The sequence below is a fragment of the Mchenga conophoros genome, linkage group LG11, assembly GCF_057382185.1.
Source record: "Mchenga conophoros isolate Kocher_MC1m ecotype Shallow Benthic linkage group LG11, M_conophoros_male_GT1.1, whole genome shotgun sequence".
Lineage (NCBI taxonomy): Eukaryota > Metazoa > Chordata > Actinopteri > Cichliformes > Cichlidae > Mchenga > Mchenga conophoros.
Window position 1 is genome coordinate 35,387,811 of NC_140536.1, and position 14,982 is coordinate 35,402,792.

The following is a 14,982-nucleotide window of genomic DNA, read 5'->3' on the forward strand; positions in this document are numbered from 1 at the left end:
TTGCATTTTTTCAGATTTCTTAACAATGAATACCATCTCCCTTTTCCAGAAATACTCCAGCAGTTCTTTCACTTAAACAAAACTACATTTTAACTGTAATGTTTTGCAGGATTTGGCCACCAGATGGCGACAAATATTTATTCTTAACCTATATGAGTCATACTTTAGTTACTGGTTGTTTCATATTTCATATTTGAGGCAGGCTTGGGGGGAGAACCTCTCCAGGATGCGACAAAGACAGAACATGAAGCGGAGGTCTATAAAAACCTATATAATTCCTTTTCAATATTACAACACATGCATTAAAATAAAATCACGACTGAACTGTGGTTTCACTTGAAACGTTTGCTGGTTGCAGATTCTGAAATAAAAAGGAATTATTTAAGAAAACAGGTGCCTGAATTTATTTTGTCTTTACACAAATAAAAACATCTCCCTCAGAAACTGATGCAGAGTTGCAAGTTGGTGCAGGCTCAGAAAATTAAGAGTCTGGTGATTAACATTTCCTTCTCAGAGCCACCAAATAATTTTGCTCATAGTTTTAAATGTATCAGTTTTCAGGCAACAATATAAAATAATCCAATAACAATTGTCCTGCTTACTTTTAACTAGAGCACCACACTTGTTCTCTAGTTCTACTGAAAGAAAGAAAACCCTTAAATTCTTTGTGACAGTTTGAGTCATTCTGTGGTTAATGAAGGGTTTCAAAAGTAGACACAAGGTCCAATATATTCACACAGATGAGGGCTGCAGTCTTACCCAGGCCGCTCATCATAAGTCCCAGTGCAAGCTTGCATAAAGTCTGTGTTTCCTCCTGGAGTGATTCATACAGCTTTTAGTGTAATGAATTGCAGATAAGTGCTGCCAGAAGCACAACATTAAACTGGCCCTGACTGAGTTACTGTGTGCAGGAAATTTGATCCTGTTCAGTAATTAAATCGCACATGAACTGGCATTTTGTTACAGCAGGCAAAGAAGATGGAACTGAACACAGTTAGATTCATCAGCTGCAGACAGACACGGACATGCACATGCTCTAGAGCTGCAGCCATCTGCCTTGACTGGTTTGTTCTGTATAAGTGATGGATTCATTGCAAAAAATGGGGGAGAAGACAAAAGAGCAATTTGAGCTTTGGTTCAAAGGCTGGCCTTCATGTTTGAGTATCCACCATTGTGACAGTATGGTCATGTTCCCTGATGTTTGTGTTCCCTGTCTCTGACTGCGTGCTAGTTTTTCTAATATATGTCCAATTCTGTTTCTTTTTTCTACCTTTTCTCTCCTTCCGATTGTCTGCCCCTCTGTGTATATGTAGTCCTGTCTTTCCCTCTGTGTGTCCTCCTTCCATCTGTTGTCTGTGTCCCACATTTCATCGCCTGCGCCACCTTCTTGGCTTTTTTTGTTACTTTGTTTGGACTGTGATGATCGACTTTGTTAATAAAGCTCGTCTTTTATTTTGTCAGTCCGTAATCATTTCTGTCCAACACAATTATTAGGAGAACCTGGTAAATTTCCTAAAGGCTCCCTGAGAGCTCCATTTTCTCATAGATGCACTTCTCTTCATTGCCTTCGTATTATATTCAGAAGTGCAGTCTGCAGGCTTAACTGTGACTTCTAGAGTTTCCCAAAGCTGAATGGTAGGCAGAGCCTTCAGCCACCAGGTTGCTGAGAAACCAGCTTCCAGTCTGGATTCAGGAGAGAGAGAGAAACCCTCTCTAAGACCAGGAGATTAAGTACCTCCTAGCTCCTTAAAATCTCACTGACCTCAAGGGAAGGCAGGTAGGAGAATTCATAAGGATTTAGGAAAGACATAAAACGGTGCACTGAGAAACCGGACAACATTATGCTACGCTCCCTAACACCATGATGCCAGATGTGTACTGTTTTGAAACTACACTGTGCAGAAAATGGGCTACAAAATGCCCATTTTACTCACTGCAATGTCCTCTTAAGATATGAAAATACATCTTTTAACCTAAAAAGCTGCTGTATTTTGTAAAAGCGCACAGTGTCACTGAAAGTTGAGCACAGACGTATTTCTGTGGCCGGTCTTATGTCCTATGAAAGAGGAGAATATTTAAACGAATCTTCTTGTGGTGCAAATTTTTGTTTGCACCACAAGAAACACATCTGAAGCCTGACGTTGTTGTGATAATGACTTCTAGGGTTGTTTATCATTTGCCAAGGTGAGAACATCTTATGAGTAATGAGTGTGTAATTGTCACTTTTGGATGGGTGATTCATGGATTTGAGTGCAGTGTTAAAACTTTGGCACTGTCCTAAAACTCTTCCTCTCTCAGTTCTCATGCTGAGGGTTTACAGCCAAGCACCACTGAGTTCTGTTCCTCTGTTGTACTTTTGCTTTCTCTCTAATCCTTCCTCTCATTGATCTGGGCTGCTTTGCTGTTTTTAGAGAGAAAAACATTCCTAAAACCTGAGCTTACACTGGATTATTTTGTTTAGTAGGCCTACATCAGTCTCTTCCTCATCAGGTCTGATGGTGTTTGAGCCTCTAATTTGTTCTGCTTTTAGCAGAATGCTGGTTATTACTGAAGTGGACTTGCGGGGTCTTTGTATATCAAGTAGTAGTGCACTGTTACTAGATCACCCTGCGACTGCAGCATCACAATAATTTACACTGCTTGGTAAATCTGTCCCATATCTGCTGGATAGTAAGCCAGTGCAACTTTTCCTTCTCATTGTTTGGGATTTCTGTCCAAAATGCCATCTAACCCACCATCCATCTCTTATCCCAGGTAACCTTAAAAGTTGCCGTACAACAAGGGACCTTAATAATTCAAACCAAATTATACAAAACCTTGAATTCACTTTGATATCAGTTAATAGTTCACTAGATTTAGAGAGCTGATATAAATCTACATTGTTCATTCAGCCACATTCAGAGTTTGTTCTTGAAATTTACAAATATTTTAGCAGCTTTAGGGATGAAATTAAAAATTCAATTATTTATTTTATTTATTTATTTTTTTATTGAGCAAAAAAAAATTCAATTATAATTAACATTTAGGTGATGAGCGCCACTTTGTCAGCGTTCACTGTTTTCACAAATGGTTGGATGGGCCGTCACTATGAATTATGGGATGGCATTTGCTCCTCATAAAGGACGATCCCAGTGTATCCTCTGCTAAAGAAGGTATAAAAGGAAGCACTGAAGAATAAAGTCAGGTGAGCTGCTACAGGCTCTCAGACAGCTAGGGGACTTCCCATGATGCACTTAGCACTTCTCGTCCACTCCCATTCGTTCACACTGCATGTGTTCAGAGGCCAGTACCGTGTGTCATTAACTTTTGCCTTCTCTCTCCTGCAGTTGCTAGTTTGTCCTGTTTGCTGTTGATGGTCTCTCTGCTCCTCTTTTCCTCTCTCTCTTCTTCCTCATTACCCAGCCTGTCGTGGCAGATGGCTGCTCCTCCCTGAGCCTAATTCTGCCAGAGGTTTTTTTTTTTGAGGGAGCTCTCCTTGTACAAAGTGCTGTTCATAAGTGATAATAAGATGGGATTCTTTTTCTAATATTGTAAGGCTTCGCACAGTTTCATCACCCTCTACTATCAGCATTAGCAGGAGGAGGAGGGACTGGTGCTGGCAGATAGCAGCTCTTTATTCCAATCTGATCAATAGATGACCCAAACAGACAACAGCAGCTGAAAGCCTGAAGCCAAATGAAAGGCCACATCTGATCTGAATGCTCCTGATGACAATCAGACCACAGCTGCAGCGTCAGTGAAAATCTGACAGGAAGTCAGAAGCACTGAAGGCACAGTGGGGGTGTTACGCACAGAGAGAGCAGGCATGATTTTAGACCACTCAGAGTCAAGGTGATAGTATCCTAAGCTGGGGTGTTTCCAGGATTTTTTAAAAATGGGGTGGTACAAGAACATTCCAAGAACCAGTCGGGAGGGGGGTCATGGGAAATTCTATCAAAAATAAACACCATATCAAACGGACCATAATTCATTAGGTGTGCTTCATTAGTTACACCTGTTCAACGGCTCATTAATGCAAATATATGATCAGCCAATCACATGGTTGTAATGCAATAGATGCATTCACGTAGAATGGTTAAGATGACACATTAAAGTTCAAGCTGAGCATCAGAATGAGAAAGAAAAGTGATTTCAGTGACTTTTAAGGTAGCATGTTTATTGGTCTGGTGTGCGTGGATTTTCCCACACATACATCTCTAGTTTACAGCGTGTCAGTCCTCTGGGTGTAAATGCCAGATGTCAGAGAAGAACGGCCAAATCAGGGTATGCAGAAGAGCATCTAGCACCTTGAAGCAGAAGAACTACAGCAGCAGAAGACCACACACACGACAAGAGAGACAACCATTCACAACTGTGGCCGATTTAGAATCACCAGTTAACCTACAGTAACATGGCTTTGGACTGCTGGAGTGTCCGGAGAGAACCCACAGCCAGGCACACTGAGAATATTTAAACTCCACACAGTAAGGACCCGGCTGCCAATAAATAACATAAAAACACTAATATAAAAATATACTATCTCCAGTAATAACCTGATTTTTTTACAGCTACAAATGTGCAGTATATTCCTGCATTGAACGGTCTGCAGTTTCCAAAACTGGGATTCTGAATTCCTTTGAGATTCCTTGTAAAAATGTATCACATCCTCACAATATTAAAACCAAAAGGTTTCCTATTGACGCATCCTTGTCATCACCCACACTTTTTTAACACAGCCAATTACAGGCACGAGCCCGAACACGTGCAAGGAGAGGCTCGTCTTGCACACTTCATTGCACCAACCATTTGGGGCATATGGACCAAATGACAGTCTGAGCGAGCTCCACTGATCACGAGCGACAAGAGCGCGTTTTCTACCTGAATGTGCGCGTCCAGAGTGACTTCACAGTATTCAAACTCACCAACGGTTGAATCACAGGGCAGAAAAATGAATCACCTTCACTTCACTTCCTCATTTACAAACCAGCGACCCCCCTCTGGTTCGTCAGAGGAATGGTGCCTGCTGTAAGAGAGATGGGAGCACAGGGAGCAGGAGGGGGAGGAAGCAGAGGGGGCGGTGTCTCCATCTAAGAAGGATGCTGTGTAGTAAGTGAAGGGGCTGGAGGAGGGGAGGAGGAGAGTGCAGCTCTTTGCTACTACGTCAGCGTACATCACAGGATCGCACAGGACCTTTTTTTGCTTCCAATAGTCGGGGTGACTTCCTTGCGCTGAAAATCCCGGTCACCCTAAAACCTCCCAGTAAGGTAAGAAAATGAATAATCTGCTCTGATCAGATCATTTTGTCTTTGCGTCACTTCTTTAATTTTCATAACTGCGTTGTTCCCAAAGGCGAATGACATTCGGGAATATCCGTGTATTTCTGACACAAATCGAGATCTATTTTCCACTAAAACACGAGTTTATAGGCCTGCGCTGCGCAATGCGTTGACCCCTACACATGCATCCAAAGACAGTCAATATTACGCAGAGAATTAATAAGAAACATTACAGCTGGAGAGAAATTAAGGCTAATTTGGGAGTAAAAGGCGCCGTCCGCTCTTGTTCCTGCGGGCAGGTCTTGTGCGCTAAGAGCCATTCTCGTCTTCATCCGTCCCGGCGCACAGATTTCAGACATGAAGAGAAGGATAGGAGCAGATATGAGGTTATATTTTATTACCTTTGAACAGTAAAGAAGACCAGCTTCAAATCACTGCTCCAGTCTAATTAGCGGTGTTGTTGGCACCAATGCCCTTGCCCTTCCTGCCTCTCCTGTTCCGCCTTCCGCTACCACTACACGGTCACAAATGTGCCACCTTAAACCAGCTGCACTCTTCTCTCACTATTTAGAAAGTTTCCGAGCTTGAGTTACGTTTAATTTGTGCGATCAGCTCAAAGGTGCCCGTGTGGCCGGGGTTTCGTGCGCTGCGTCGTGCACCAGAATGACCTTGTAGAAACCCAGCGGGAAGAACGTGACGGAGAAAGAGTGATGGGCATTTTTTTTCTGCTTTCCTCTGTGGTTTTGCTTTGCGGTGGTTTGTGTCAGCGGTGCTGAGAGGACTCTTCTCTGAGAGGATGCTGTTTGGTGTTCATGGCCACAAAATGCTGTAAACTGCGTTTTGAAGGCGGAATATTGCAGTTAATGGATGCGGGAAAACAAATTAGTGATTTGTTTATCGTAGATGATGCATTTTACAACTTTGCATGTGTGATGTCTTGTCCCTGCGGCAGCCATCACTGCAGCTCAGTCAGCTTCTGAGCTATTTATGCATCCAGCCAACAGGAGGGGTTGCAGATACTGTTTCAAACATACAGGATTACTGACAGCACTTAAAAAATGTAAATATTTATCCCCCTATTTAGGCTCGAAACACAGTGCTTGTTACAGGATCTATAATTTGTCTTTCATGTATCTGACATCCAATGACGACCAGTTTATTCTTCAGGAAATGTGTCTTCTGTGTGCAGTTTTCATCCAGTGCAGCTTGTTCTGCATGCAGATGCTTTGGACCTGCAGGTATGGGTGTTTCCACTGAAGCACCAGGAGGGGATGAACCATGCTTACATTTCTAGGCAGAGAGGCCCAATCCAACTACTGCAGTCAAATCCAAAGTCAAATTCAATTCAGTTTTAATTATATAGCACCAAATCACAAAAACAGTCACCTCGAGGTGCTTTATATTGTAATTTTAAGACCTAGAATAATATATACTCCCTCAAACAACCTGGCTGTTGTTGCAGATATGCAACAGAAAATGATTGCTTCAAACATTATTAGATGATTTTGGTAGGCACCAGGAATCAAATACATAAGATAACACTTGCTTCCTTTATTTATGGTGTAAGATTACATTCTGACATTTTCCAAACAAAAGACTGATTAAAAAAATGTCAGAATGTAAACAATCTTAATCTCTAAATGGGTAATTTGGCTGTTTTCTGAATTTTTCAAAAGATTTGACAGAATTTATAAAAGCCTATCAAGATTTTGTATAGTTTATACACCGAAGCATCACTCAAGGCTCTATAAAAACAGGCTGAGGTGCAGGTGAAGGTGTTTGCTAAGCTCGATCCAAAGGAGCAAAGGGAGCTGCTCTGTTTGGTGTTCTCATTTTGTGCCTGCGCTACCCCTGCTGATTGGGCCGTGCTCCGGTGTGTCCGCTGAGATTAGCCTCGTCACAAGTTACAACTCGCCTCTCCCTGCAGCTGGGGGTGGTGGTGCCGGATATATTTGCATAATGGCTGAAAAAATGCATTAAATAAGTAGGTATGACTGTCTGCGGCAGTGTGGAACACAACTACACACCTGTCAACTTCTCCATCCGGGTGTTGTAAAGTTCAGCAATTAGCACAGCTGTTCCACCACTTCAGTGAAACGCTTCATGGCTTCTCCAGACAGATCAGCTCTTGGCTCGTGATGCTGCTGCTGCTGAGACACTACTCCCTGCTGAAGATTTACTGCAAGGGTGAAAGATAATCGATGGCCTTTTCCCTCATCTCCACATGGTGGTGGGGGGAGTTCAAGCAGCAATTAATGTCAAGCACATAACTCTCCATTAACAACTGAAAGTGCATTTGTTTGTTATCGGCCAGAACCAATATTGTCTCTTCTGCTTTTAATTAGCCTTCAGAAGCTCTTTTATTTTTTCATTTTTGATATACAGTATGGAGTTATGTAATAAATGATTGGTGGTAATAAATCTTAGAGTAAAAGTTCCAAACCTTCCATCATAAAAATTATTTCACAGGTTGAATTTATTCATACCTGTCTCTGGAAAGACTGAGCGACTCAATAGTAATAAATCAGACTAATTATTACATGATTTTACAGACGTGACTGCATATTTTAGAATGAAATATTTCTGTCACTGAAATTCTACTAGCTTTTTCTATTACCTCAAACCTGCTGGTTTATTTCTATAAATTTCGGATAAAAAAAACAATTTTTAAAAGAAGCGCTCTTTTAGTCATTCCTGTGTTTTGTTCTCAGACAGAAAGGGAAGCACAGAGTAGAAATATGATATACTTTATTGGTCTTTGTGGGAATTTAATCCATTACAATCATTAGAGGCTGTGGGAAGCCAGTGTACAGTACCCAGGGACGCCAGTGACTTGGTCAAGGTCACAATGACTGAGCATGTTTTCATTGTGGCAGAAACCAGAAGTGCTGGAGGAAACACACAAAAGCACAGCGAGTAGTGGAGATAAACCTGTGTTCTTTATAATCCCAGCAGGGGGGCAAGTCATCATGTTGTATGGAAATTTACAGGAAAATGGGTCTCAGTTCCCTTATGTTCTGACCTCCACATACAGTAAGGGATCTGCAAAATAATAAAGAAAGACCAGAAAGATTAGAGGATAAGAGAGGGAATCCTCATTAGCTAATGACTTTTCAGTTTCAAGTCTAGTTTCAAAACAGCAACATGGCAATGGGGAAAGCCATCAGCTCGAGGATTCACAGGGCTTCACCAACCAATAAGAGACGTCGTGGTGACTACATGCGTCTGTTATAAACGGTCTCTGGTTTGATCCCAGGATCGTGTCCTTTGAGGCAACAGTGCTGATCCTCATAAACACAGCCTGGTATTATTACCTTGTGAGTGTGGATTAAGCAGATATACTGAGAATTAGCAAGCTTTACCGGTGCTGCGTATATTTTGAAGCAATAAAAATAATCCTGGAGGAAATTCTCAGCTAACTAATCATCTTCTGCCTCCAGGTAAATATATAGTTATTGTTATGTACCAGTACTGACCATAACTGTAATAATTAAAAAAATAACTTTTGGTTCCTCACAAAATATTGATATGAATATTTTGTGTTTCTTCATTTAGTTTTGATTTATTTGCCTTTGTATCACTGAAAGTGTTAGTTCAGATCTTCTCCACTGTAATATTTGACTTATTGGAATACATGGAAGGATTATGAAGCAGATTATGAAGAAACCATGGACGCTGTAATTTAGCACCTCTTCTTCTTTCCTCTTGCTACTATAAATACTGTGTCCAGTAGAATAAAACATGCTCTGTTATGAGATGAAACTGTTTGCTGCTCCAGTTTTACACAAATACCTTTCATGTGCAGGGACCCAAGAGCAAAGCTTGTAGTGGCAACAATCTAATTCACACAAGCATGAAAAAACATTGCACCCATTGTTCACTGGGAGAGAAGAGCTACAGCAGAGTATCTGCAAAGTGCACTGCTAATGATATCTACATGCTGAGTTTGGCCTACAGCAGCTTTATAGCCTCCTTGTGTAATCCCTGCAGCATATTCTTGGGTGTTGGGAAGACTTTAGCTCCAGCCACGGTACGGCATCCTGCTGGAGCAGAACTCCACAATGCGCACCTTCACAAGGATGATGCAGAGTTCTTGTCACTGGATTCTAAAGCGTAAGCATGCAAACGTCTAGACCCCAGGGGCCACGGACTCCAGAGGTGTCATTTTTCTTCTTTCTAAGATCATCACTGATGTAATGATCATCTAACAAATATTCTCTTTTGAAGGTCACTTGCTATTACGACATGTGCTTTTGGTTGTCATGGTTGCATCCTGTTCCCAAATATTTACTTTTCTGTGACCTCTGATTATACCTTCATACTTACTTCTTTATAACTGCTTGTTCTCACACTGCCTTCCAGCCTAAATTATCTTCAGCACAGCCACATGTTCCCCAGCTATAGGGCTGGATATTATGACCCTTATTTAAATAGCATTGGGTAAATGAAACCTTAGGAACTCCAACTTTTTACCACCCCCTTGCAGAGCTTCCTAAGTGATGGTGTAACGTTGAGTGCACTTAGTTTTCATTCACCTGTTCCAAGGATGTTTTCATCCTTCTCGAAAAGAATTCCATCTTATCATATTTTATCATTTCAATTTCTTCAAGACTGCCTGCTCAGAGGCTCATCATGGTCATATTGTGAAACAAACCCCCCACCCCACCTCACCCTACGGACAGTGGCTCTTCCAGTTCCTCTTGGTATGATGCAGTGGGACTCAAACCTTCCAAAACCTCATCTTTGGATATTTTCCAAGATGTTTTTTGGCAAATGTGAGACAAGCCTTTGTGTTTTTTTTGGTCAGTAGTGGTTTTCTTCTTGAACTCTTCCATGGAGGTCATTTTTGCCCGGTCTCTTTCTTATGTTGAATAATGAGCTCTGACCTTAACTGAGACATGTGAAGTCTGTGGTTCTTTTTTGACCTCTTGGATGAGTCGTCGCTGCAGTCCTCGGTCACTCCTCAGAAGCTTCACCACTGTTCTAAGTTTTCTCAGCTTGTGGCTCTCACCCTGGTTAAGTGGAGTCCCAAAGCCTCAGAAATGGCTCTGTTACCCTTCCCGGACTGATAGATTTCAGCGGCTTTGTTTCTCAAGTGTTTCTTTAGATTGTGGCTCGATGTGTTGCTGTTTGAGATATTTTAGCCCGCTTTACTTTATCAGACAGGTTCTAGTTAAGTGATTTCTCAAGTGATTCCAACAGGTCTGCCAGTAATCAGGCCCGAGTGTATTTATGGAAACTGAACAAAAAAATGTGGTCAATCACAGTTAATTCACCATTTAACAAGAGGTGCAATTACTTTTTCACACAGGACCAGGTAGGTTTGGTTACTCAGGTTATCTTTGTCTAATATTAAAATGTGAGTGTGACAAATATGTAAAATGCTGGGAAATCAGGAAGGAGGCAAACACTTTTTCACACCACTGCATCAAATCAATGACTGTGTTATTTGCACCTCCAGTGCAGTTTTCATCCCTCCTTGCACCGCTTACAATCACGCTGGCAAGTGGGGCATTTAATGTGCAGTAGGTCTCTTATTTTGAAAACCGAGCAGGTTCTTTATTCTGTTTCCTGTCCTTTTCATCTGCTCTGTGTAGCTGGATGTGATTGTGATGTGTCTGACTGAGTTGCACCAGCTGTATATCCAGGATTAAATATCTCAGTTATTACCCACAGAGGATAAATCTCACAACTTTCCACCCAGCACTTTATAAATAAGTCCAATAAGTGAACATATCATTCGTTCTTCAAGGCCATCAAGTTAAACCCTACCACATTTCACTTTATCCCCCCAAATCAGGGGTGCTGATACTCCTCTACTCATTCAACTGGAAGATCTTATATAGAGTACATCTGTAACCCGCGCTCACCCCAGCTCGCACTTCCATGCAGTTTGTGTCTGAATCCCGCTTGTGTTTATTGTGATAATAGCGGCTCTGTTCTGTGCTGCTTTCCCTGCATCAGAGTTTCCACATATGGAAAGTCGTTGAAGTTTGAAAGCAGACACATGCTGACAGATATACTGCAGATGGAAATCTGCTTTTGACTCTGGCAGTATAATACTGCAGTGTGTCTTTGTAACCCCCCACCGAGCTGTCGTTATGGTTGTAGACTTCTAGCTTATCGTGTCATTAATGCTTAATTCGCTGTAACTGACACATATTTGTACATATTTGTCAGTTTCTAACAAACACACATTCAGCTGCACTGAAACTGCAGTGGACTTGTGGAGACGGTGCACCAGTGCTGAATACTAATGAACTAAAATGACATTAAAGTGAGCTGCTGTAATATGTTCATGTTGTCCACACAGCTTTTTCAGGAATTGAGCTGAACCTCTGCAGCTGCCCTGGGTCTGACTCCTCTTCAGTCCATTTTGCAGCGTGGAAAGCCAAAATGGATGCAGAGAGCTGACGTCACAGTGTTTGACACGGTGTTGCTAGCCACTTTGGTGCCACCAGGGTGACGGTGCACACTGAGCAGGGAGCAGTGATGTGAGTCATGTTAGTTGGGCTGCAGATTCTCCCAGAGGGGAATTGTGCATGCACAACCTAGCTTTGGGATGGGGGTGCAATCTAGTCAGTCTATACCAACCAAACATCGCACCCTCCTCTTATGGCTTTACCCTGGATGGGCCCGAGGCCATGCAGGAACGTGGTGCAGCTGAATAGCTGTCACTTCCTGTGTGACCCTGTGCAGATGTCTCAGTGCGGCTGGTGCGGATGAAAAAGCAGGAACTGGACAGAGATGGTGAGAAGTGGTTTATCGCACCAATACATCACTCCTGAGGGACGAGCCGAATCAGGCACCTCTGTCCTTGTGGCCAGAAAACAAGACATGAATAATTGATGGAATATTCACATGGTCTCAGCTGGAGTTCCCTGGATGCTTAGACTAGGCTAGCTGATAGAAAAATGATGAATGAGGAAGGATGAAAAATGCCGGGTGAAGCTGCCTGAGGAAGATTGGCTGGAGCAGGCTGATGAGTAAAAGCCAGTGTGTTTGTGTGCAACACCTTCAAAACAATGCAGATTGTTCCAGCTCACCCTGCTTAAGACTACAGGGCATTTCAGTGACTTTTACAAGCAGGGGACAAAAACACATACATGAGGATTATTATTAGTGGCAGATATTAATGTTGATGATATCAGACCCGTAGAATGAATAAAAAATTAGCCAATATAAATCACTTTAAACAAAAAACGAGTCAGTTTAATGAGGAGCTTTATATCATTTGTAGTAAGATCTTATTTATGAGTGATGATTAAATGGAGTTGGTGGGTCAGGGCAGTTACAGTTGTCATTATCTCTGGGTAACTGTACCAATACAGCTTACAGATTTAACACATTATTGTTCTGGGAAAAGTGTTTTACCTTTAAGGCAAGCTTCTTTATTTAAATCTAGAAGATTCAGATTAAGCAGCAACCTTTGATGCTGAAAAAAAAGTGACAGCTCTTAAAAATGGCAGCTCATCAAAAGTGTGCCAGTTTGCAGGTTGATTGGCTAATTGGACTCAGGTGAGACACATTCAAACAGGGGAAACTCGTAAGTGCGGGGCAGGTGATTACAAGGAGGGAAAACCTCCAAAGCAAAGCAAACAGAGACACAGAAAGAGAGCTGGTGCCAAAACGGAAACAGGAAGTATGGTGAATATCAGAGACACAGACAAAGAAACACAAGCGACATGGACAAGGTGAACAATGGGGAAACACAATAAAAACAAAATAACTTGGATAAAAAGGCAACATTAGACTATCAGCGCCATCCCCACTTATTTTTCCCATAAACTGTCTTTAGATTTTCATAACTGCTCTGTTTGTACAGCCTCCCACAGCCAGTGAAACACATACAGTATATAGACAGTCAGCTGGCACGTCTCGCTTTTCCACTTTAGTGAGCTGATATGAAATGAACCCGTGGCTGAATGTAATCTCCTCCTGTGGTCTGAGCTCATAATGGCAGCGGAGACCGTGCTTTATTATGAGCATTGGTGGTTGTTGACTGAGTATTTGGGAGGGGGTGGGTGGACCTTACTGACCCCACCCAGAATGCAATGCTCCCGATGCACTCAAGAGAGCAGAAAAGACTGTATGTATCTGAGATATCAGTAGGCTGAGAATGAACACACAGATGTCTGTGTGCTCGGGAGGATTTTATGTGCATCTTAATGGGCTGTGAATAATTAGTTAGATTAGACCTGTTTCCCCTTATTTTCCAGTGTTGATTATAAAGAAAAAGTGTCCAGCAAATGATGGAAGGGCACAGGAAACTGGACTGAAAGCTGGGTGTGAGAAAGCACCACTGAAAAGCAGTTATAACGCCTGAGTCGCCTTGATGAAAGGCCTTGGCTTTAGTTCTACTTGTGTTGACTTCAGAGGGGATTGTGACAGCAACTTACCTGGCATCATGATGATTGCAGTGCTTGTTGTTGCCAAGAAACTGAAAGGTTTGTCCTAAAATACCTTGGTACCAATGAATTTGACACCACAACCTCAGACACCCCCTCAGTCTATTAACACCACGGATTGAGAATGTGATGTGTAATTTGAAGGCCAGCCCGTGAAAGGTACACAATATTGTGAAATACACTGAAAATTATATTAATTTTAAGCCGATTTAATGTCTTTTTGATTCTGGAATGAATCTTTTTCTATCTATCAGCATGTCATCTTGATCAAGATGTGCTGAGCCACAGGGACAATCAGAGGAGAATATTCACTACGTGCGTCACAGCATGAAATCAAAGATGTCAGGAGGAATGAATTCAGTGCATGACATTACCAGCCATCTGCAGCTTGCAGGAATTACCACTGGGCCGTCTTTGGCTTTTTCACACTGCTTTTTTTTAATCACTCTGACTCTGCTCGTAACTGACATTAACTTGGATGTGGGGGGCGATCTGATCCCACCTGGATCACTCACTTAAGGTCAGATGTGGAAAAGGCTTTCAGCTCTCTAAGGCTCACCTCTACGTACAAACATTTGCAGCGATTCACAGAGAAGCTCTCATCACTCAGGCTCGTCTCTGTCACGCTTGCTAATTACTGCGTCTGTGCTGTCAAATGCGCAACAAAATTCAGTGTGTCAATAAGAGCTTGGGTAATAATTATGAATATTTACTGGGTTCATGTTGGTTAGCTTTTTATAATAAGTTGCAAAAATCGTTGCAAGTTTTTACCTTTTAATGTAATGACTGTTATATTTTGCATGGATTGCCATATTGTGCATTGTGCAAGCTGTGCAACAAGTAACATAAATGCTGGTGAGGGTAGTTTTTTTTTTTAAAGAAGTTTTGATCTTCAGTAATAACTCTGCAATCATTTCACCACTCAAGTGGAGAGATGATGGGACAGCTAACCTTTCAGGTTATAGGATTGTCGTGTTTTAGAAGCAGGACAGAGAGGTGTGGTGAGTGCAGGTGAAGGTTTACGTGTTGATGACGACAGGTAATTAACAATGTGCAGTGAAGGGTGGGGGGTGTTACGTTATGTGACTCTGGAAAACACACGGCTTTGCAGTGAGTGTTGCATGTGCTTCATTGTCTAAATTGCACTGCACTTGTCCCACTGAGTTTTATGACCTCTTGTTGTCTTTCACTTTATCCTATAAACTCACTTATTCATGTAAATTCTGGTGCCAATAATCAGTTTGCATTGGCAGTGCACAACCTAATTGGGGGCTTGATATATGAATCCTTCTCAGGTCACTAACGAACACAGTGCAGAG

General features: G+C 42.0%; 1 protein-coding gene across 1 annotated transcript in view; it reads left to right on the plus strand.

The window, feature by feature from the left end:
* The first annotated feature begins 5,085 nt into the window (after positions 1-5,085).
* sv2a (synaptic vesicle glycoprotein 2A) overlaps positions 5,086-14,982 on the plus strand; it is a 47,154-nt gene continuing 37,257 nt past the window's right edge. The window contains exon 1 of the mRNA XM_085292652.1: positions 5,086-5,243. The gene's annotated coding sequence lies outside the window, so the exon portion shown is untranslated. The remainder of the gene's footprint in view (positions 5,244-14,982) is intronic.